The sequence below is a fragment of the Phyllostomus hastatus genome, unplaced genomic scaffold, assembly GCF_019186645.2.
Source record: "Phyllostomus hastatus isolate PE091 unplaced genomic scaffold, TTU_PhHast_1.1 phas_scaffold_93, whole genome shotgun sequence".
Classification (NCBI taxonomy): domain Eukaryota; kingdom Metazoa; phylum Chordata; class Mammalia; order Chiroptera; family Phyllostomidae; genus Phyllostomus; species Phyllostomus hastatus.
The window spans coordinates 5,770,950-5,793,853 of NW_025334042.1; the positions used below are offsets into that span (position 1 = coordinate 5,770,950).

The 22,904-nt window shown below is 37.7% G+C and overlaps 1 protein-coding gene across 2 annotated transcripts in view; it reads right to left on the minus strand.

Moving 5' to 3' along the window:
- FRS2 (fibroblast growth factor receptor substrate 2) overlaps positions 1 to 22,904 on the minus strand; it is a 102,044-nt gene that overhangs the window by 37,078 nt on the left and 42,062 nt on the right. For both annotated transcript variants that reach the window (XM_045829270.1, XM_045829271.1), the window contains exons 2-3: positions 10,533 to 10,627; positions 9,606 to 9,648 (exon numbers count right to left, since the gene is read on the minus strand). The gene's annotated coding sequence lies outside the window, so the exon portion shown is untranslated. The remainder of the gene's footprint in view (positions 1 to 9,605; positions 9,649 to 10,532; positions 10,628 to 22,904) is intronic.

The following is a 22,904-nucleotide window of genomic DNA, read 5'->3' on the forward strand; positions in this document are numbered from 1 at the left end:
TTAATAAGCATACACTCAGGTGAGGATTAAAAAAGAAAAGATAATCAGCATCATTAGTCGTTAGGGAACTACAAATCAAATTCACATATTCCACCTCATGCCCAGTAGGATGGCTATAAACAAAAAGATAGCAGCCCTGGCTCGGTGGCTTAGTTCATCGGAACATGGTCCTAAACACCAAAAAGTTACAGTTCAATTCCCAGTCTGGGCACATAGAGGAGGCAACCAATACTTTTCCCTCACATCAATGTTTTTCTCTCTTTCTCTCTCTGTCCCCCTTTAAAATCAATAAGTATACTCTCAGGTGAGGATTCAAAAACAAACATAATCAACATCACTAGTCCTTAGGGAAATACAAATCAAATCCACATATTCCACCTCACAGCCATCCACTAGGATGACTATAGTCAAAAAGATAACAGCAGTCCCGGTTGGGCAGCTGGTTGGTTGGAGCACTGTTTCTTACACCAAAACATTACGGGTTCAATTCCCAGTCAGGGCAAAGACCTCAATTTGGGAGTTGCAGCCCTGGTGGGGTGCATATGAGAGGCAATAGATAGAAGTTTCTCTCTCACATCCAAGTTTTTTTTCTCTCTCTCCCTCCCTGGCCTTCCCTCCCAACCTCCCCACTTCTTCTCTCTCTCAAATCAACGAAAATTGGACTTCTGGTCAAGATGGCGATGAAGGCAGACATGGCTTGCCTCTTCACACAACCACATCAAAATTACAACTAAAATGTGGAACAACTGTCATTCAGGAACATCAGAAATCAAGTTGAATGGAAATTTGACAACATCCATCCAGACTGGTAAGAGGGGCACAGACGCAGAACAGACTGCTCGCACACCCACATGGATAATAATTTTCAAGAGATATCTAAGAATCAAGGAGTCCCAGCCCCACACCAGGCCCCGCAGCCCAGGAGTCCAATGCCAGGAAGATAAGTCCCCACAACTTCTCGCTGCAAAAACCAGCAGTGACTGAGTAAGTAGAGGAGGCTGCTGGAGACCTAAGCAGTTCCTCTTTGGGACTCACCTACTCAGACCCACTCTCTCTGGGATCCAACAATAGGGTGGCTGCTTGAAGGGCCCCAGTGGTATACAGGGAGAGACTGAAGTGTCTGGCAACTGGGAGAGCAAAGGCCATTGTCCCTCTTTGCCTGGGAACCTCCAAGCCCAGCACAAGTAGCAGCCATCTCAGATTGCATCTCAGATTGCTCAGGGTGCCCCAAACAAAACACGGGTTGGGGCTGACTCTGGCAGGTACCATCTGGGAAACCCCAGGGCCAGCACACCCAGTGGATAGCTATAGACCACATCAGAGCACCACAACCCTGCCCCTGCACAGCTGATCCTCCACAGAGGGCAGAGGCTGGTGGTCAGTGGTCAGAGGCAGCCCTTGCAAGCTGAGTGGCCTGGGTAAATCCCTCCCATTGATCTACCAATAGCAACCAAGGCTCAACTACAAGAGGAGAGTGTAGTCAGCCCATACAAAGGGCTCACCTTGAGTACACAGCTTGGGTGATAGGGGAGGCTGTGCCCCTGGACCCTACGAGACACCTACTACATTAGGCCATACTATTAAGACAGGGAGTCAAAGAAGCTCTACATAATACATAGAAACAAACACACGGAGGTTGCCAAAATAAGCAAAGAAACATGGCCCAAATGAAAGAACAGATCAAAACTCCAGGAAAAGAGCTAAACAAAATGGATAAGCAATCTATCGGATGCAGAGTTCAAAACACTGTTTGTAAGGATGATCAAGGAACTTAGTGAGGACCTCAACATCATAAAAAAGACTCAGTCAGAAATGAAAGATACACTAATTGAAATAAAAAACAATTTACAGAGAAACGACAGTAGAGCAGATGAAGCCAAGAATCAAATCAATGACTTGGAACTAAAGGTAGCAAAAAAAACAACCATACAGTACAAGAAGAAGAAAAAAGAATTAAAAAAAAAAAATGAGGGTAGTATAAACAGCCTCTGGAACAACTTCAAGTGATCCAACATTCACCTCATAGAGATGCCAGAAGAAGAGAAAGAGCAAGAAATTGGAAATCTATATGAAAAGACAGTGAAAGAAAACTTCTCTGATTTGGTGAAAGAAATAGACATGCAAGTCCAGGAAGCACAGAGTTCCAAACAAGATGGATATAAAGAGGACCACACCAAGACACATTATAATTAAAATGCCAAAGGTTAAAGATAAAGAGAGAAGATTGAAAGCAGGAAGAGAAAAGCAGAGTTACCTACAGGGTAGTTCCCAGAAGACTTCCAGCTGATTTCTCAAAAGAAACTTTGCAGGCTAGAGGAGATTGGCAAGAAGTATTCAAAATGATGAAAAGCAATAACCTACAATCTAGATTACTCTATCCAGCAAAGCTATCATTAGAATCAAAAGGCAGATAAAGTATTTCCCAGACAAGGTAAAGCTAAAGGAGTTAATCATCACCAAACCATTACTGTATGAAGTGTTAAAGGGACTTATTTAAGAAAAAGAAGATCAAAACTGTGAACATGGCAATAAATACGTAACTATCAACAATTTAATCTAAAAAGCAAACTAAGCAAATAAGCAGAACAAAAACAGAGTTATGGATATGGAGATCTTTGGGATGGTGGCCAGTGGGGAGGGGAGTTTGGGGGATAGGAGAAAGGTAAAGGGATTAAGAAGTAGAAATTGGTAGCTACAGAATAGGCAGGGGGATGTTAAGACCAAGTATAGGAAATGCAGAGGCCAAAGAACTTGTATGCATGACCCATGGACATGAACTAAGGAAAGTGATTGTCAGAGGGAGTGGTGGGTGCTAGGTGGAGGGGGGGCAATGGGAGAAAAGTTGGGACAACTGTAATAGCATAAACAAAAATACTTTTAAAATAAAATAATTTCTAGCAGATTTAAGAAAATGTGAAAGGCAAAACCATTAAGATTTTAGTTGAGAATGCCATCAGAAGTTATTAAGGTATACATGAGAAATGACAAATAACCAACTGAATTCAAAGATGAAATTATTATAATCTTTTAATTTCCCTCCATATTTTACATATTAATCGGAGCAATCATGTCAAAGGAAGCAGACTATCTGATTTTAAAAAATAATGGGATTTTAATGTAATGCAGAGCCTCCAATGTTCCAAGTACTTCACATCCTAAATATAATATACATTTATGCCCTTACTTAGTATCAGCACACTATTGAAGGGATCTGTTAACAAGAATTTTTTTTTAAAAAAATCAAATACCTAATGGTTCAGTAAGTGTCTGTATCAATGTCTGTGTCGATATCTCATCTTAAATATTAGCAATGATGCCCATGGTAAAATCTAAGTGGTACTTCAAATAAGTGGGGTATTGGTTTGAATGTTCCCATTGCTCCTTGAATCACATTTTTTACTAAAAGCCAGAACCTCTCTTTGGATACTTCAGGGAAGAAACACCTAATGTATTAAGATTAAGATCTCCTTTGGAAAGAGTAAGAATTATTTAAAAAATAAAACAGTCTGAAGGACTTTCAAATAATTCTGAAATTCAAAGTGCCAAGAAAATAAGCATAATATAAGGAATACATCATTCCCTGGGGAAACTGTTAACTATACATATTATTAAATGTATAACTATATAACAACATATAAATATATATACATATGACTGAAAGGGATGAGTTGGAAAAATAATTATCCCAAAATAATTTTTTAATAATATGAAATGTGTCCATCAAGCAAAATAAATTCCCATTTCATCCACCACCAAAACACCCTCCCCCTTTCTCCAAGAACACACACATTAATATAAAGTAGATATTTTCAATATGAACTGTAAGCATATGGCTCATATGAAAAACAAAATGATTTTAACCACACAAGTTCCAGCACTCAGACTTGCAGTTTCTACATGCTGCCCACACAGCACTTTGTGAGCATGTGATTAGGAGGAATGATGCGCAATCACACCACATTCCTTCCCTCAGCTCACACATCAAGAACTTGCCCTCTCAGCTGCATTCTTCTGCAAACAGCCATGGTCACCTTAGCAACCCTATGCTCCTAATATGGACAGCTGGTCCATTTAAAGTCAGCCCTTCTTGGCAGGGAAAATGCTTGTTCTTCAAATTAGGGGAGAAAGAAGAGGTTTTCCTTTCAATACACATTACAGGGGTTGATTCAACTTGATCAGCACTTTTGTTCTGTGGCAGCAAGCTGGGTCGAGTTTCAGCCTATTCTGAGTTTGGGTTTTTTGGGTGTGTGTGTGTGTGTGTGTGTGTGTGTGTTTAATTTTAAAGCAAGTGGCTAAAAATAAAATAAAGGCAGCTCATATGAAATTCTAAGGAAGAGTAGAACATGAATAACAAAGGTATCTGCAGTAACTGTATTCTTTTATAAAATGATAAAGCTATCCACACTGTTCAAAGTTCAAATTTACTTAAATTGAACTAACATCTGAAGACTTCATATAAAATAAGAAGTCAGAAGATCTCTTTTTAAACATCATAGCCTAATATTGAACAACAAAAACACTGCTCAACTTCAAAGTCCTATAACTTCACTCTACTCAATACACTGTGAGTCTGATCCCACCACCTACATGTAAAATTTCACAATCTTTCCGAAGTCCCAAATGTAAATTAGGTACTGAAACCAAATGGCTAGTATATCTGAGAATTCTCCAGACCTACAATAACCTAGGATAGCACTGGATTACTCAAAACCAATCTTGATCTTATGCTTATACCATGAAAGCTGGGCCTGAAACAAATTAGGTCTCTTGGGATAAAAGATATAGGTTTCACCCTGGCTGGCGTAGCTCAGTGGATGGAGCGCGGGCTGGGAACCAAAGTGTCCCAGGTTCGATTCCCAGCCAGGGTACATTCCTGGGTTGCAGGCCATAACCCCCAGCAACCGCACATTGATGTTTCTCTCTCTCTATCTCCCTCCCTTCCCTCTCTAAAAAATAAATAAAATATTAAAAAAAAATTCTTTGTTAAAAAAAAAAAAGATATAGGTTTATAATGAAGTTTACCTGATTTTTATACTACAGATTAATTATTTGGGGAGGGGGGCAGGGTGGAGAACTGCCATGTCCTAAAATATGTGAGATCACATTCCAGACCCACAAAGGGATTCTATACTCCCATCCATCAAAACGAGACACCTAATCTTTAAGGAAAGTATACAGGCATATTCAAAACTAAAAGACACCAAAAATTTATGGCCTTCATTACAAATGGGAAATATTTATGAAACAATTTTCTGTATAACTGTGCTATACAAAACCTATATTAATTTAATAAATGTTTAATTAAAAATATTTTAGTGAACCTTAAGGTTAAGTACCACCTACATTATTCATTGGTTATATTTTTGTTTGTATGTGTGTTTTTTAAACTTCTCAGACAATGAGGTACTTCCTGGTTAGAAACATTTGAGTTAAAATTATTTTAGTAATCATATGTTCTGTATAAACAAAGTATCAGTTGCTGAGGTAGCAATATAGATTAGTACAAAGAACCTAAAGCTAATTCCAACTACTGGTTTCATCATTTGTAAAATGAGAATACTATCTGTCTTATTTAGTGAGAATAATAACTATGCCACACAAAATACTCAAAAGAAATTTTAAAAACTAAAGAAAAAGACTTGTTGCAACTGTTACTTGTTGTCTAATTCCCAGAACTATCATTTTTAAAAAGAGTGGGGATAGTATTTAACAAGGTACAGTATACCAAATCAGTATCAACTTCAAGAGCTTCCCACCAAAGATCTTATAAAATACTTGTGTTAACATATTAATTACTTCTTTCAAAAAGCCTCAACACTGGCTCCACTTTTATCAAATGCCCAACCCACTGTGCACACAAGTCAGGGTGATTTCAACCATTTTTAAGTGTATAGTTAACAATTTTTTTAAAGCTGTCATTGTCCTTTTAAAACCTTGTGAAGTAGGATGATACCATATAAGTGCAAACAATTTTGTTTTGATTATTTTCTACTCTAAAAAAAATTATAAAACCACTTGGGTATTTGTAAAAAATGAATATTTATTGAACACTTATATGGGAGCCATAAGAGTACTAGACACTATGATCCATTGTCATTAGATTATGCATTGTATGAATGTCAAAGACTTAAATTGCATTTACCAAAAGAACACAGGCAAAGATGTAACTGATCAAGGTTCCCGTTCACTAAGATTAGATTTTTTGAAGTTTCGATTTATGCCTTAAGCATTATATGGTCCAAGAAATGAACGAGCTGGATTTCTCCTGAAATCTCTGAGCAGTACCCTGTGAGATCAGATAGTGCTACAAACAGGTTCAGGAGCCCCTCTTTTAACCCCTCAGAAGTAGAAGGAAAAAACAGTGAAAAAAGAGTTTCACAAGAAACTTTAAAATTAAATCTAGTGGGAATTTGTCCTCCCTTCCTCCTCATCAGTTCCTTTATTCTAACACTTGTTTTCAGTTATCAGGATAAAAACTGATTTAATTAACTAAATCTGTGGCAGTCTCAAAACTAAGTAAAGATATGTTTAAGAATGCAAATTTTACTCCAGATACAGGATATTGGAAAAAGTGAATGAGGAAGAGTTACTGAATAATGAACTATATAAGCATTTCCAATTAACAGACTGAATTAACCTGCAGTGATAACCACTACCTATACCAAAGAGTTCCTGGGAAAATTTAACCAAAGTTAACTTCTTAGGGCTGCCAAGCAATTGGTTTCAAGCTCTCGGCATAAGGTAAGCATACTAATAAGGAGATTTTACTATTTATTCACTTGAACATTTCATCTTTCAGAAACTGAGAGTATAGTAACAGTAATCATTCAGTAACCGACAGGGACTCAGGGGGAGGGGGATGGGGAGAGGAGGATAAGGGAGGAAAGGAGGGGAAGGGTCTGGTTAAAGAACAAGTATAAATGACCCATAGAAATGGACAACAGGGTGGGGACTGACTGGGGGGTGAGGCAGGGGAGAGCAATGGGGGGAAATTAGGACAAGTGTAACAGAATAAAAAAATATATATAAAAATTAATAAAAATGTTAAAACATGTTAGGCCCTGGCCAGGTAGCTCATTTGGTTAGAGCATCATCCTGATACGCCAAGATTGCAGGTTCGATCCCTGGCCAGGGCACATACAACAATCACCCAATGAATGCATAAGTGGAAGAGCAAATCTACATTTCTTTCTTTATCTCTCTCTCTCTCTCTCTCTCTCTCTCTCTCCATCTTCTCTCTCTCTCTCTCAAATCAATAAATAAAAATTTTAATACTAGATGCTACTCCATGGCAACACAGAAGAGGTGGTCCCACATCCACAGGTAGTAGATAAAAATCAGGAAGTATATCTCATGAGTGAAAGATCTAAGCTGCACGCCAGGGCCCCCTGCCCCCCGACCAGGCTTTCAGTACCAGGAAGGTAAGTCTGGATAACTTTGGGCTATAAAAAACAGTGGGGGTTGGGGCAGCGGAAGACACTGCAGGATTCTCAGGCCTCTCCTCTTAAAGGGTCCACAATGGACTTAGGACTTACAGAGACTCACTCCCTCTGGGCTCCAGCACTGGGACAGCAGCTGGAAAGGCAACAGTGGCATATGGGGAGAAACTGAAGTGTCTGGCATCAGAGCAAGTGCCAGGGGACGACTCCCTCCCAAGCAAAACTCCAGAGGCTAGGCAGCAATCAATGTCCCTTTTCTGAGTCCTCCCTTACAGAGAACCACAGAGTGGTGACATCATATCTGGGACTCCATCAAGCTGGGTCACACTGGTTGCCCTGCTCATTTGATTACCCAAGGTTCTGCCCCATCCAACTTAATGGTGCACTTTTCTACATTAAGCCACACTACTAAGACAGGGAGTCAAGGAGTTCTATCAAATATACAGAAACAAACACAGGGAGGCTGCAAAAATGAGGAGACAAAGACATAAGGCCCAAATGGGGGGGAGGGGGGGACAGAACAAAACTCCAGAGAAAGAACTAATCAAAATGGAGATAAGCAATCTATCAGATACAGAGTTCAAAACACTGCTTATTAGGATGCTCATAGAACTCATTGGGTACTTCAACAGCATAAAAAAGACCCATGCAGAAATAAAGTTTACACTAAGTGAAATAAAGAAAAATGTATAGGGAATCAACAGTGGAATGGATGAAGCCAAGAATCAAATAAATGACTTGGAATACAAGGAAGAACAAATTTAATCAGAACAGCAAGAAAAGAATCAAAACAATGAGTATAGAGTAAGGAGCCTCTGAGACAACTTCGAGCGTACCATCAGTCAAATCATAGGGGGTGCCAGAAGGAGAAGAGAAAGAGCAAGAAATTGAAACTTATTTGAAAAAGTACAGGAAGCACCGAGAGTCCAAAACAAGATGGACAGAAGAATGACCACACCAAAATACATTATAATTAAAATTCCAAAGGTTAAAGATAAAGAGAGAAACTTAAAAGCTGCCAAGAGAAAAGCACATAGTTGCCTACAATGGAGTTCCTATGAGACTGTCTGTTAATTTCCCAAAAGAAGCTTTGCAGGCCAGAAGGGAATGGCAAGAAGTATTCAAAGTGATAAAAGTAAAAACCTACAACCTAGCTTACTCTATCCAGCAAAGCTATCATTCAGAATGGAAGGGCAGGTAAAGTGCTTCCCATACAAGGTAAAACTAAAGGAGTTCATCATCACCAAGCCTTTATCATATGAAATGTTAAAGGGACGTATTTAAGAAACAGAAGATCAAAACTATGAACACTAAAATGGCAATAAATTCACAACTATCAATAACTGAATCCAAAAACAAAGCAAACAAACAGAACAGAAACAGAATCATAGATATGGAGATCATTTGGAATGGTGCACCATTTGAGAGGAGGGAGGGGAGAATGAGGGGAAAGGTACAGGGATTAAGACGTACAAGTTGGTAGGTACAGAATAGGCAGGAGGCTGTTAAGAGCAGTACAGGAAATGGGGTTTTCTATTCCATGCAAAGAATTTATATGCGTGATCCATGGACAAGAAGTAAGGGGGAGTGAGGGGATTGTCAGAGGAAACAGGGATACTGGGTGGAGGGATAAAGGGGGAAAATTTGAACAAGTATAATAGCATAATCAATAAAATATACTAAAATAAAAATAAAACCATCAGTACTAATGAAAGAAATTTTTAAAATAAAAACACCCATTATTCAAAACAAAAGTAAATAAAAAAAATAAATAAAGCAAGCCCCTAAAAGAGATGCCCAGCAAAGTCATTTAGGCAATGTCCACTGAGGTAGAAGGTAGATGGGCCCCAGTGGAAGAGGAGAACTTTTCATACAATAAATAAAAACCCACTCCTATTTACATTAGGAATAAACTCTGACCATGAAAAGCAGTGTTTGAGTTTCAAAGGTGACTACTTTTATCACACCCTTTTATCCTAACTTCAAATAAGATGAGCCTGTGTTTCTAGCAAATAATGAGGTAGTAAGGGTTTGCAAACAAATTTGTGACAATCTTGCAATAATCAATAAAAGATCTGAATATGGGAAAGGAATTTTTAAAAATCAAGAAAATTTTAGCCTGTTTTCAACTATATTTGTTTTATTTCTATACCAATAAGTTCTTACCTTGTGGAATTCTCTTCTGAGAAAAATAGATACAATTTTGTTCCTAAAAAAATTTCAGGTAGAAAAGTTAAAATGTTAGTTTCAAAACAGAAAGTCTGTTGAAAATGAAAAGTTATAAAATGCTAACACAGTACATACAAAGTATTATAACATTTGGTATTACCAAAGCTTAAGGAAGAGACAGTAAGTCTTTAACAATAAAAGCACTTTATTATTTTTATAAAAATAGTATTTTTATCATTACAAAAATACTCATAACGATCAAATGATTTTTGATAGGTACACGATGTGTGGCACATTATTCCAAAACATCGTTACTCGACTGGGTTTTACTCCAGTCAAGATTTGATATTTTGAAGTGTACTTTTTAGGCATAACCTACATGTCGTAAAATTCACCCTTCCAATGCATGATATTCAGTAGTTTTTGCTATACTCAGAAATTTGTGTAACCTGCTCTAATATCTAACTCCAAAATATTTTTGTCACTCCAACAAGGAACCCTGTACTAAAGCAAACAATTTTCTGCCAGGGAGGACTATTTGAAACAACTTTTTAAAATTTACAGGAAGCATATTCTTTGTAACACAATGATCAAAATTATGTTCTCTTTTAAATGTATAGAACAAAGACTAATAGGGAAAACAAATATTGAAAAATTATAAGAGTAGATGTATTAGTGACTGACTCTTTCATATATTCCTTCTAAAGCTTTGATTTTATAGTATTACCTTAATTGTTCTTAAAAAGTATCACACAAACATACATTTTCTGGAGCTATATGTTAGAATTTGTACTATAATCAACAGTAAAAAAAAAGAAAAAGAAATACATATATACATTTTAACAATGTCCACTATGCTTTTTTATTGTTTTTCAAAGTTGATTAAATAAGTATAAAGTTAAAGAAAATGTTGGCCACACTTACTAATCTGGTTGAAAAGCCACAGCTGCATTTTACTTTATGACAAATTGGCTGTTTCATCACTTTGCATCTGGGCTTCTACTTCTTAATGGTCATTTCTGAAATAAAGATGTAGTAATTAAGTATATTATAATAAAAACATGAAATCTTTCATGACAATTACCTAAATTTCAGTGACTACAGGGAACTATCAAAAGAGTTCTTGAGCAACTTTCCAATACAGAAGATTAGCAGGACTGAGGGTGAGCTGGGATGGAGCACAGGCTATTGTCCCACAGGCCCTAAATTCAGTAGTCAAGTTACAAGTACTGAGTATAAAAATCCGTAACTACCTCAGTCCTCAATCCTTTTCACCCACCAGGGTCTTGCAACTGTTAAAAATGCCATTTAGAGATTGGAAAAAGAAAAAAAGAAAGATGTAGAAGATAAGCACTGCAACTGCACACTTGAGAAAAAGATCAACAGTTTACTTGTTACGTCTGTCTGTCTATTTTTCTCCTCGCACTTATAAAGTAAGCTCCAGAGATTTCTGTCAAATTTATTTACTGATATTTTTCAAGCACCTAATACAATGGCTACCATGAATTAAGTGCTCAATAAATATTTACTGAAAGAATGAGTAAACTGATGAATGATTTAACATTAATTGATAACATATTTAACCTGACAGTATCTCAGAATGGCAAAGTGTCAAAATGCCGTATCTTCCACACAGACACCATTGATGCTAATGCCAACTACATTATCTTTATTGCTTTGTTCTCCAGTAAACCCAATAAACAAAGCCCCCAGTTAAAAGACAATCAAGTCAGAATCCCAACCTTCAAGGAACAGAACAGAGGCATATATGTCACTTCCTAATTTTGTTAGTGCAACTTCTGGGAAAGACTCCTAGAAGGGGAATTGCTAGATATGCAATTTTGCTAAATATTGCCAAATGGCATGAGTGAGGGTTTTTTTCTTTTATAAATGTGTGTGTTCTTTGAGGTGCTGGTTGTGAGGAGAGCTAAGAATATAAGAGAAAGTCTTTCATGAGGAGTGACAGTCTGACAAGTCTCAGAAATAACCCTCACAGAACCCAGGAGTTCCCTACTTTCAATCCTGTAGCTAAATCAGTATTCCACAAAACACTACTCTTTTTGTAAAAAGTTGGGGGAATACAAATACTAATACAGACTTGCTCCTTTTTCTTTCAAAAAGAAGCAATGGGAAGGATAAGCTGAGACCATTTTTAAAGGGTTATCTACAGAGATAAGAGAAAACAGAGTAGAAGGAACTTTGAAATGGAAGACTTCTTAGAATATACTTTATAGTTTTTATTTTGAGGACATATTTTAAGAGCAAGTGAACATTAAATGACACTGACATTCTGAAATATCAACAAAAGAAATAATGACTACCACTGATTGAAACATTAACATATAAAAAATTCATCTTTGGAAGTTGCTAGGGCACTGACAACTGAAGATCGATAAAGGGGAATAATCAAGCATTTATCCTGGCTTTCTTTATGAAAAATACCGCAGGGTAATACAGCAGTCAATAAATAAAAGCTCTTTTTTATAGGATTCCTAACTTAAATGTAGAAGTAATGATAGGATTAGGAATCACCATTTTGTAACTCCTAATGAAATAATAGATATTTGAAAGTCATCAATGATTGTTAAAACCATTAGGTAAAAAGGCTAATGGAAAACTTTTAATGGACCAGTTGACAAAACTTGAACTCAGTGATTAATCTTGACATCACTAAAAATGTGTCAATCAGCCCTGGCTGGTGTGGCTCAGTGGATTGAGTGCTGGCCTGCAAACCAAAGGTTCCTGGTTCAATTCCCAGCCTAGGGACATGCCTGGGTTATGGTCCAGGTCCCCAGTTGGGGGTGCACAAGAGTCAACTACACATTGATGTTTGCCTCTCTCTTTTTCTCCCACTCTCTAAAAATAAATAAATAAAATATTTTTAAAAAATGTGTCAGCCAGACATGTGCAGAAATAGTCATGACTATCCATTAAATGTTCATCCTGAAAGCTCCAGTTTCAAATGGTATCCACAATATTACCTACCACCTGGTCCAAGCCACCTTATTTCTCATGCGCAGTACTATAATAGTTTATTATCTGATCTCCCAGCCTCCCTCCTCCCTTGCTTACCTCAAAAACCAAGTCACATTAGTCCTTTTCAAAAAGAAAGTCAGATCATTCTTCTGCTCAAATCCTCTAATTGAGTCTACTTCATTGGTCTAAAAGGCAAAGTCCTTACAAAGGCATAGGATCATGATCTGGTATTTCCCTTCCCCATCTCTCTAACTTCATTTCCCACCATTCTCCCTCTTGTTCACTCCATTCTAGCCACACTGGTTTCTTTCCTACCCTTAAACACATCAGGCATGTTCTCAGGGCCTCAAGATTTGTTTTTCCCTCTACCAATCACACCAGTTAACTCTCTGGCTTATTCCTCCTCCACCTCCCTTAGGATCCCGTTTTTATAAGTTATATTATCAGACAGATATGCCTTGGTATCCTAGGCAAGCCCAAAACCTCTGCCTCAGATTTTCTTATCTGGGAGAGAATATGATAGGAGAAATCAAATCATAAATTTTGGAGATGACAATCATTTGAAACACAAAAAGTCATCAATTTTTATATCTTTGTGTTTAAACACCTACAGAACTATACTGTCCTTTTTAAGAGATTCTAAATTCCACGATCCCAAATTCAAAGAATTAATGAAGACAGAGCCACCATATTGTAGGGTTTTTGTTTTTGTTGTTTTGCTTTTAAATCATCTATATCATAACACTAGAAAGGAGAGGGTTAAAGATTTGAATTAAATGGGTCCTATTAAAAAACAACTATCAAAATAAATGGCATTCCCTTTCCTCCCACTCCTTTAAGGATTTCTGTTAGGGAATACATGATAAAGTTCCAAGTAATCTCAGGACAAGTTTACTTTCAAATGTATCTGTTACCTTCAGGCACCATGACCCCCCAGAAAGAACTCACTAACTCTATAATGTGACTAGACAAGCTATGACATGGTTGGGATGTTTGAACTTAATTATTTTTCTTTAAATAAACAAACTCCCCCTGGGTTAAGGCCTACTCTGTTTTAAACACTCTATGGCTGGCAAGCTTCAGAGTCTTAAGAGAGATAGCCAAGAGACAGAGAAAACAGCAAGTATGACTCAGTGATCACATTTAATAGTCTCTAAAGATCAAAACAAAGATACCACTTCTGTCGAGAGCTCTCTAGAATTGCCCCCAAACTGACTTATCCACATACCTTTCATGTGAACAATTTAGTTTAAGGTTCACAAGCACTTGTTATGTGCCTATCAGACCTTAGGTACAAAAATAGACCAAGAGTACAATGAAAACAATCAGCAGGGGTTCTAAGAGCTGAATGATGAAATTTAATGTTAAAATCTGCTTTGTTTGGGATGAGGAGGATTCCTTGAGTATTTTTTGCAGAAACACCCCTGCTCACTTGGAAATTACACTTTAACAAATCCTATCACTTGAAACAAGGCTAGTGAATTTAAAGTAACCTTTACTGAGCAACTTCTATGTGTGCCAGATATTGATATTAAGCTCACAATTCTCACAGCTTCCCTATGAGAAAGGTATTAACAAAACATATACATTGGTTAAATATCATGTCCAAACCGGAAAGAGACAGCACCACGATGCAAAATCTCAGTCTTTCTTTTTCATTATTATAATCTGTAGTAAACTGGAATAAAATAAATCACAATATCACATTTCCTCCATAGGAATAACATAAAATCCAGGCTGCTCTTTTAAGAAATTTGTTCCATTCTTCCAAAGTTCGCCTTAGATAAAAAAGTAAAGAGGGAAGGTTTACTCTTATACATTATTAAGAAAACTGTGTCATTAAGGAATGAGAAGAATATGCTACATTTAGGTCTAAGTGAACTGAGTAGGAGCAAGCTAGGCTAGCACAACTTACTAATTAGTATTCATTCATGATTAGCCTAATCACCTCTAAGTGTTGGCTATTTCATTACACACTGAGAAGTCAGGAAAGAAATGTTAAGATTTAAGAGAATAGGAACATAATTATTCATCAAAATAGTTTCTGTACTTTTTCTGGATGTTTGAAATACTTCTTTCTTTCTTTACAATAGATGTAGATAAATACATATATCAAAGTATGCCATGAGTTTATTAAAATTTACAGTAAAATTACTGTGACTGGTGTGGCTCAGTGGGTTGGGTATCGTCCCGCAAAAAGAAAGGTCACTGGTTCAATTCCTGGTCCTGGCACGTGCCTGGGTCGTGGGCCAAGAGTTGGGGGTGTGCAAGAGGCAACAGATCGATGTTCCTCTTGCACAGCTTTGTTTCTTGCCCTCTCTCTCTCTCCCTTCCCCTCTTTCTAAAAATAAATTTTAAAAAATTTACAGCAAAATTACTAGTTATGATTATTAATTTTTCCTTCTGGAATTCTTTAGTTCCTGACAGTATAGAATAGCACATTGGCGTCAGTTCTTTACACTCAACAGGATCTGATTTTTAACATGTCATTATCAGAAAATATTTTGTAGGAATAATTTCTTTCTAAATTGTAAGCTTACTGGTTATTACGATATGTATGCACTGCCTATCACACAGTAAAAGTAGCATCCTTATTATTTAAAAAAAAAAAGGCAATTACTTAACTATCAAGACACATACTACCCAGGAAATGTGGCCTTGTTACACTAAAGAGGTCCTCGTATATTTGGCGAAAGTGAAAATTCCTTGGAAGAAATTATAACCAATGACTAAAAACATGACATTTAAGCAACTTACTGTTTTATAGAGGAGAGACTCAAGAAATTGATTGTTTAAAGTTTCTCAAAGGCCTAAGTACATATATATATACTAGCCTTCCAAGTAAAAGTATCCCCAGTTTTTTTAAAGTTCATGTTACACTACTTCAATTTTACAAAAGACCTGCATGATTATATAGTAAGTCCTCACTTAACACTATGGACAGGTTCTTGGAACTGTGGCAAAATGACATATTTCAAAACCAACTTTAACAAAGGCTAATTAATATAAACAAGAGTTAAGTCTCTACAGCATCTCTTTAATGTTGTAACAAAGTGATGCTGACTGAAACAACATCACTCAAGGACCTGTTGTAATTGTTGTAAGTGTTTTGCTAACTGCAAGAAATTGAAGAGGTTTTTTACCTTTACAATAAAAAGTTAACTAAAGCAAAAATAGCGTCCAACATCTGTTCTGCAGTGAGCTGCCATAGAGGCAGTGTATACCCCAAACAGACAGAGTGGCACCAACAAGCTCCTTGCCTGCATCCACCATTCCTACAACGTATACTCAGAAAGGATCTTGAAAGCTGTTGGAGTTACTACTGGTTCTGCTAGTAGCAAAGCAGTCTCTTTTAGTCCATTCAGAAATTGATAAAATGGAAAATCTCCTGACTGAGAGTACTGATGGGTGTACAAAGCATAGTGTGTATTTATATCATTCCTGCTTTTACTACATGTCAGTGTTATTTTAGTTCCATGCATTATTTGGTATGATTCAGTAGGGTATTTTGTGGGTCTGGGAACACTCAAAATTTTTTTCATATACATTAATGGTAACTGCTTCTTCGCTTTACACCTTTTCAGCTTACAAAGATTTTTTTTAAAGATTTTATTTATTTTTTTTTAGGGAGGGAAGGGATGGGGAGGGAGAGAGAGAGAGAGAGAGAGAGAGAGAGAAATAGAGAGAGAGAGAGAGAGAGAGAGAGAGAGAAACAGAGAGAGAGAGAGAAACATCAATGTGCGGTTGCTGGGGGTTATGGCCTGCAAGCCAGGAATGTACCCTGGCTGGGAATCGAACCTGGGACACTTTGGTTCCCAGCCTGCGCTCAATCCACTGAGCTACGCCAGCCAGGGCTAAAGATTTTATTTTTACTGATTTTAGAGAGTAGGAAGAAGGAGGAGAGAAACATCAATTTGTTGTTCCATTTATTTATGCATTGATTAGTTGATTCTTGTATGTGCCCTGACTGGGGGATCAAACCCACAACATTGGGGTATTGGGACGATCCTCTAAGCAACTGAGCTACCTGGCCAGGGCTCAGCTACAAAAGTTTTAAAGGAACAATACTTTCAGATAGTAGGGAAACCTGTACTTGATTATGTCCTAGGAATGTTCAGTATAAACTAACCCTTATCAAAAAAATCTCCCTCAAAATCTTAATTAATTGTACTGATGGTTAAGAATGATAGAGACTTCCAGTCAAGATGGAGGCATAAGTAGACATGCTTCACCTCCTCGTTCAACCACAAAAAGAATTACAACTAAATCTAAAAACAACCCACAGAACTGTCAGAAAATCGAACTGTATGGAAATCTGACAACCAAGGATCTAAAGAAGCCACATTCATCCAGATGGGTAGGAGGGGCAGAACAGACACAGGTGGTCCCACATTCACCTGTGGTAGATAAAAATCAGGAGGGATATCTTGGGAGCAAAGGATCCCAACCCCAGGCCAGACCACACAACCCAGAGTTCCTGTGCCAGGGCAGATAAATCCCTGGAAGCTCTGGCTACAAAAACCAGTGAGGGCTGGGGTGGTGGAAGGGTCTGCCAGATTTTCAGGGAACTCCGCTTAAAGGGCTTACATGGTCTTAAAATGGACACAAACCCACCCACTCTGGGATTCAGCAGCAGGGCAACACCTGGAAGAGCACCAGCTGCATTGAGGGAGAGGGTGAAGTCTCTGGAAACTGCAAATGTCAGGCAAACCTCCAGAAGCCCAGCAGTGGCATAGTCCCCTTTCTGAGCACTCCCCCAACACACAGCCACAAAGCAGTGAAACTGGTGATTATCTAAGGCTCTGCTCCATACAACTTACAGGTGCTTTTTCTGCATTAGACCACACTACTAAGAAAGGGAGTCAAAGCAACTTTACCTAATACACAGAAACAAACACGGGGTGGCTGCCAAATCGAGGAGACAAAGAAATTTGGCCCAAATGAAAGAACAGAACAAAACCCTACAAAAAGAACTAAATAAAATGGAGACAGCCAACCTATCAGATACAGAGTTTAAAACACTGGTGATCAGGATGTTCAGAGAACTCACCAAGTACAGCAACAACACAACGCAAGTAATGAAGGTTACATTAAGTGAAATAAAGAAAAATCTACAGGGAATCAACAGAGAGGGGAAGGAGGCCAGGAGGCCAGAACTGGGGCAACTGTACTATGCATAATCAATAAAATATACTAAAAAAAAAAAAAAAAAAAAGAATGATGAAAAGAAGTAGGGGGACAGGAGCACATGCTTTCCCAGGACACCAATTACAAATAATATAACCTTATTTAAAAAAAAAATAAAACTGTAGGATTTTGTTGTTTCTTCCTCAACAACTAAACACTTGTGTACCACCACTAAGACTAAATAATACATAGTTTTGAAATCAATATTGGGGTATCAAACAAGGAATGACCAATGTCTTCAAGTAGAATTTGTGTCTCATGAAAGAACTTTCAGTAAATCTATATCCCAAATACTCAATACAGGCTATTAACTGTTTTTTCTGAACTACAGCTATAAAATTGTTTCACCTAACATCCACAAAACTTTCAAAAAATTTATTTTTAAGTGAGAAAGGAAAGGAGGGAGAAAGAGAGAACATCAAGGTGTGAGAGAAACATCACATTGGTTGCCTCTTGCATACCCCCAACCGGGGGCCTGGCCCACAACCCAGGCATGTACCTGACTGGGATCCAAACCAGCAAACTTTAGGTCACTAGGATGGCATTCAATCCACTGAGCCACACCAGCCAGGGCAAATCCACAAAACTTTTAATTATAGTAGTCAAATAATTCAAAGGAATTCAGTGGCCCTCCATAACTTGTGTCTCCTTCATTATACATAAAGAACTAACTTAATATTCTACATTCAACTAGTATGTAGGAAAAGAAATACTAGGAAGGAGGGTGAGAAAAACAAACCTCACAAATGGGCCATATTAGAAATAACAGCAGATTTTTAAAGGATGAAAAAATAAACTTGTGAAACCATTTTATGTCTTACAGGTGAAAAAGTGAAGCAGCTTATAAGCAAGGAAAGAAGTGAAGTTCACATTAGAAGTGGTATTTTTCCCAGAATTATTTATTCCAACAAATCCGTAAGTATTGTAACTTAATACATAAAATGGATTGCAATGTTAAAGAGTTTAAATGAACGCATGAATTCTGAGCATTTAAGTTAAGGAAAACAGGAAATGGCCTGTGAGTCTTTTAGGAATGACAGAATTCCAAAATTAACCTGTTTCCTTGGATGCAGCTCTTTAGTACAGCCTGGGCTAGATGGATCACTGCTCTGGCCCAGCATGGCATTTCTACTGTAAATGAATAATTAAATTCATCATTACCTAATGTCCATAAAGACAAGAAACTGTCTTTATGTGTATATGCCCACATCCCTGTTTTCAACTTGGTAACCTAATAAGAGGACTGTTGGACCATCTGAGGATTGCTGGTCCACTAAAACAGTTCATAAAAAAGGCATAACTCTCAGAAAACTTCCAGTCAAGATGGAGGCAAAGGTAAACATGCCTTCTTCCTCACACAATTATAGAAAAAATTACAACTATACTACAAAACAAATATCATCCAGAATTGTCATAAAATCAAGCTAGTGGATGGAAGTCCTACAATCAAGGTTTTAAAGAAGTCACATTCATCCAGATGGATATGAGGGGTGGAGATGCAGAGAAGTGCAAAGACGCAAAGCAGGTGGTCCCATCTCCAAGTGCGGTAAATAAAAATCAGAAGGGATACCTCGGGGGTCAGGGATCCAGCCCCAGACCAGAACAAGCAGCCCAGGGTACGAGCTCGAGGACGTTAAGACCCTATAAATTCTAGCTGTAAAAACCAGCTGGGGTTGGGGGCGTGAAAAAACTGCGGGACTCACAGGATCCTCCCCTTAAAGGGCCCAAAATGGACTTAAGACTTACACAGACCCACTCCTTCTGGGATTCAGCACCAGGGCAACAGCTGGTAGGGCTCAAGTGGCATATGGGGAGAAAATTAAGTGACTGGCAGAAGGGTGAGTGCTAAGAGACAGCTTCCCCTTGGGCAAAGCCCCAGAGGCCAGGCAGCAGCATTGTTCCCTGTCTGAGCCCTCCCCCACAAAGAGCCACAGAGCAGTGACACAGGTTGCCCCACCATGGCGATTACCTAAGGCTCCAACCTATATAACTTACAGGTGAGCTTTTATACAATAGGCCATGCTATTAAGACAGGGAGTCAAAGCAGTTCTCCCCACAATCACAGGGAGGTTGCAAAAATGAGGAGACAAAGACATATGGCCCAAATGAAAAAACAGAACAAAACTCCAGAGAAAGAACTAATCAAAATGCAGATAAGCACAGATGCAGAGTTCAAAACACTGGTTATTAGGATGCTCCAGGAACTCACTGGGTACTTCAACAGCACAAAAAAGATCCAGGCAGAAATGAAGGTTACATTAAGTGAAATAAAGAAAAATCTACAGGGAACCAACAGTGGAGGGGATGAAGCCAAGAATCAAATCAACAATTTGGAACATAAGGAAGAAAAAACATTCAAACAGAACAGCAAGGGAAAAAAATGAGAATAGGGTAAGGAGCCCCTGGGACATCTTTAAATGTACCAATATCCAAATTATAGGGGTGCGGGAAGGAGAAGAGCAAAAGCAAGAAATTGAAAATTTATTTGGGGAAAAAAAAAAAGAAAAAAAAGAAAGAAAGCTTCCCTAATTTGGTGAAGGAAATAGACATACAAGTCCAGGAAGCACAGAGAGTTCTAAACAAGATGAACCCACAGAAGCCCACACCAAGACACATAATTAAAATGCCAAAGGTTAAAGATAAAGAGAGAATCTTAAAAGCAGCAAGATAAAAGGCAGAGAGTTACCTATAGGGGAGTTCCCATACGACTGTCAGCTGATTTCTCAAAAGAAACTTTTGCAGGCTAGAAAAGATTGGCAAGAAATATTCGAAGTCATGAAAAGCAAAGACCTAAAACCAAGATTGCTCTACCCAGGAAAATTATCATTTAGAATTGAAGGATAGATAAAGAGCTTTACCAGACAAGTAAAAGCTAAAGGAGTTCATCATCACCAAACCAGTATTATATGAGTTGTAACAGGATCTTATTTAAAGAAGAAAAAAAAAATATGAACAATAAAATGGCAATAAATTCACAACTGTCAACAATTGAATCTAAAAAACAAACCAAGCAAACAAGCAAAACAGAAATACACACACACACACACACACACACACACATACAGAGAGAGAGAGAGAGAGAGAGAGAGAGAGAGAGATCATTTGGAGGGTTATCAGCTAGGAGGGGAAAGGGGATGAATAGGGGGAAAAGTACAGGGATTAAGATCTAGGAAAAGATCAGGTAGGGAGGTAAGGACAAAAAACATAGTATATTCAGTCTTAAAAATGTAATACTTAGAAAGACAAAAAATCAATTTTAATTTCATAGATATTTACTCTGTGTCAAGTATTTCTCTAGCTCTCAACCCACATTTAGACAGTCTACAAGAGTATGTGGAAGGGCATTTGATCTACTTACTCAAACAAAAATTATATCTGCCCATTTAGTCCCAAAGGCAGAAGTGAATAAAATAACATTATTATAAAATGCTGCTTTGGTACCACAGAAAAATCTTCAATGCAGACAGACTTGTACTAAAGGAATAATTAAGAAATTTATGAGGAAATACTCCAATGTGGCTGACATCATAGTAACTATGTGAGTTTGTCTTTATGATTCCTCCCCCAAAAACCAAGTTGTATTATGTCCCAAGTTAAAGAAGAGCTTCTGTTTATCACTCCTATATATCACAATTTTTTTTTGTATTTCAAATAGAAGTACCTAAGTCAATTTAAAATACAAACTGGTACAGAGGCTTAAAACTTACTGTTTACTTTAGAGATAGTATTAATTCTAACTTTTAAAACTTTCCTAAAGCAGAGGGTCAGCCTCATTGTTTTTCAACCATTACAAATAACAATGGGTAAAAAGAACACCACTTGGTAGGATGTGTTCCCATTCCTTCAACATATATTTGTCTGCCTCTGCCTCTCCCTCTTGCATGCGCATGCGTGTGATGTTTCTACCTTCCCACCTCGGTCTGGGTCACTTTATGGCCCTCTCTTTCTTGTTGACCTTTCTTGTTTCTCTCACACTCAATAACTGGACTCCAAACCCTAATTTTGAGAGAGAGAGAATTTTATCAGGCTGTAGAGTGTGGCAAAGTGAATTACAGTAAGTTACAAAATGAGAAAAAGAATCAGAAATTATTCAGTTAGGTAAAAATAGATAAAATTAAAGCCACAAATTTTCAACTTCATTTAAAATGCCTAAATACATATACATACCATACATAAGATTTTAATAAACTTGGTAGAGTCAACCTAACAGGTTTATTTACAGGATTTTGAGCTAAATTTATCAGGAGAAAATTAATACAGTTTAATGCAAAGGTTATGGGCAAAGTCTTTGGAATCATTGCTCTGAGTTTGAGTCCCAGCTCTGCACTAACTATGATCTGGGGTAGGTTACTTACTCTCTCTTGGCCTATTACCTTATGTCTTGATGTTGTAGGGATGATGTGTCATAATGCTTGTAAGACACTTAGCATAATACCCAGCACACAGTGAAGGCTTAACACATACTACATCTAAAACATCAGATGCAGTGAACCACTTTCATTCTGTCTAGCATCTGAACTTATCCTTCTTAAGTTTGGGAAATTCCCCATTTTATGATAATAGTTCTCCACATCTTAAATTTAAGAACTTCCCCTTATCTTATGATTTCAAAAGGTCAAACACTTTCCCACATGTCCTATACATGGGCTCTGCCAAACACACATGCCCAGCCCAGGCAAATGAGCAACTAGTGAGTGAAAAGTGGAAACCAGAAGGAACTCTCTCTCACTACTAGTGGAATAATAGCAGCCAAGTCAAGTCCAGGGCAGAGGTGACAACATTTAGAGTCATCCAGAGTTAGTGTCACTGGGACAGGCTGTGGCGTCTGTCTGTCTCTAGCTGGTGCTGGCTTCCTCATGGGAATCATTGTGGAATGTGGTTTGAAGCACTATTTCTGGCTGCTTAGTTGTAAATCTGGTTCTCTAACCCTTGCAACAATTTGATGAACTATTGAGCTCTACCTAATATCCTTTTAAAATACATGATATTTTTGAATTGGTTTTTACTGCCACCAAAAATTCTGACTGACACATCAGGTAGGGGTAATCTTTATTTTCACCTGCCCCACTGCCACAGGGAAAAAAAGATTATTTTTAATCTCTCCAAAGAAACACAAAAGTCTTGTTCACATCC